Raw genomic sequence first — 2952 nt, 5'->3', positions numbered from 1 at the left:
CGGTTCTCTACAAGAAAGTAGCAACATCAGAAGACTCGTACGTACTCCAGGAGGACCTGCAGAGGATTAATGCATGGTGCGACAGCTGGCAGCTTTCCCTAAACGTAGATAAATGTAATATAATGCGCATACATAGGGGCAGAAATCCATTCCAGTACGATTATGCCATAGGTGGTAAATCATTGGAAGCGGTAACGACCGTAAAATACTTAGGAGTTACTATCCGGAGCGATCTGAAGTGGAATGATCACATAAAACAAATAGTGGGAAAAGCAGGCGCCAGGTTGAGATTCATAGGAAGAATTCTAAGAAAATGTGACTCATCGACGAAAGAAGTAGCTTACAAAACGCTTGTTCGTCCGATTCTTGAGTATTGCTCATCAGTATGGGACCCTTACCAGGTTGGAGTAATAGAAGAGATAGACATGATCCAGCGAAAAGCAGCGCGATTCGTCATGGGGACATTTAGTCAGCGCGAGAGCGTTACGGAGATGCTGAACAAGCTCCAGTGGCGGACACTTCAAGAAAGGCGTTACGCAATACGGAGAGGTTTATTATCGAAATTACGAGAGAGCACATTCCGGGAAGAGATGGGCAACATATTACTACCGCCCACATATATCTCGCGTAATGATCACAACGAAAAGATCCGAGAAATTAGAGCAAATACGGAGACTTACAAGCAGTCGTTCTTCCCACGCACAATTCGTGAATGGAACAGGGAAGGGGGATCAGATAGTGGTACAATAAGTACTCTCCGCCACACACCGTAAGGTGGCTCGCGGAGTATAGATGTAGATGTAGATGTAGATCATTGGATGTTTCTTGACAAAAGAACTGACGCTTTTTTCTTTCCTTTCTCAATAATTTTACTTTGGAATTATTGGAGCACAATAACGAGGGTATGACAGTACGGGAATACGATCCCTTCCCTCTGCATTCTTACGGCTCACATTTTATGTGGACCTGAAATGACTCACATAATAGGATACTGTATCGCACAAAAGCTTCATCTCTCTCAAAGGCCCTTTGCAAAAATGTTTTTACTGTTATGTCAGCCAATTACAAATTTATACATGAATTGTCCATTCTAAGATAATCGTCTTCCAAAGTACTACATAAGCGGAAAGTATATTTGTACACAGCCAGTTTCCAGTACAGTAATATAATTGGATTCCTAGTAGAAGCAGGTGGAAATCGCAACTTTTTCATAGATCAGCAAACATTTCCAAGAACAAGAAATTTCACTAGTTTGTAGAGGCTGTATTCATTACGAAATTCAGGTAAATGCAGATTATTTCAACATGGAGTAAGGCATCTATTTTTACGAACGAAGTATTCAGGAGATTCCAGCTGTGAGCTGCTATTTTCTTTACTGACATTCAGAAATACTCCTCTCACTGTTGCTTGAAGTTCAACTCGTGTTGCCAGAATATTTATGCAAAATGCTGGAATGGAAGGGTCCTCCAGTCCAAGTAAACCGACCATTGGCTGGAAATGGTTATTTTCGGCTACTTGGAAGACGCTTGCATCCATTCATGGACTTCATTTTCTTAAACAGCAATGGAATGTTTGTGGATGTAACAGGAGCACAGTTCTTCACGACTGAAACACATTCCGAACAATCCCAGCGAATGATTTGGCCACCTAAAACGCCCGGCATGAATTCCATCGAACATTTATGTGACGTAATAGGGAGGTCAGTTTGTGCACAGAATCCTCCACCGGCAACATTTTCGCATGGATGACTGTGTGTGTGTGTGTGGGTGGGTGGGGGGGGGGGGGGGGAATGGTTCAGTATTTCTGCATGGGACTTCGAACAACTTGTTGATTCCATTACACGTAGAGTTGCGGCATTACTCCAAGCAAAAAAGACTCCCGACAGAGTATTAAGAGGTATTCCATGACTTTTGTCATTTCATGGCATAACGGCGTAGGAAACTTGTTAGCATTCAAAACATTCCTGGAGAAATACAGCTGCATATGATTTTCTTGATAGTCCTATATCATTTTTCCCACAAAATGGGTAAAGATCACGGAGGAGCGTAACGATCACGCACCCTTCTGCCGAAAGTAGAACACTAATACTCAATAATATTCGCATAAGGTGACTGTGGTGGCCAGGAGACACGTGACTATTCATCCTCGTGCTCACAAAACCACTCCTTAACGATGCGAGCTGTGTGAAGAGGTGCGATGTCATCGTAATACCACGATGTTGTTGCACAGTTAACCACCGGAACCTCACCGTATTTCATTCTTCAGAGGTATACTCAGGCAGAAATGGCAGACATTCTGAAACAAGACTCATCCAACCAAACGACTTGTCTCACAGTCCAACTTTTATAGCTTAGACACCACGTTTTCCCGCAACGGGAATTTGCATCACTGTTGAGAGGTTTTGAAATTCAATTTCGCCGTGCAATTTCCTGCTGATGGAGCTCTCTTCGAGTTGTTTCGGTGGTAACAATGATCGCAAATCTGACATTCAGTTCTGAAAGGACTTTCGCAGCTGTTCCCTTATTTTTCGTCACAACTCTGTTCAATGACGGTCTGTTATCGTCACTCAAGGCTCACATTCGTCCGCGTTGTTACTCAGATAACGTTTTTCCGCTTTCCCTGTGTACCGTATAAATCATTAATGCTGTGCAGCTTGAAACACCAAAACATCCGTTATCTTGGTTACGGAAGCATCCACTTTCCTAATTCACTTAGTTCCGACTTAATACACTCACAACTACGCTGAACACTGTTCCGGCCACTAATGAAACTTGCGACTTATCGAGGACTTTGCTCATGTGCTGTTTGTCGTCAAATAAGACAGCGGAACCTCTAGGCTTGGCTAGCATCTGTATTTGCATTCATGCATGCTTTTTTCACTGTGTTTCCATATTTTTGTCCAACCCTTGTGTATGCGGCCAGTCGAATTCCTAGGCTTGTCTGGGCACTTGC

The sequence above is a fragment of the Schistocerca serialis genome, chromosome 2 (genome assembly GCF_023864345.2).
Source record: "Schistocerca serialis cubense isolate TAMUIC-IGC-003099 chromosome 2, iqSchSeri2.2, whole genome shotgun sequence".
In the NCBI taxonomy this organism is placed as follows: domain Eukaryota; kingdom Metazoa; phylum Arthropoda; class Insecta; order Orthoptera; family Acrididae; genus Schistocerca; species Schistocerca serialis.
This window is presented reverse-complemented; position numbering follows the sequence as displayed.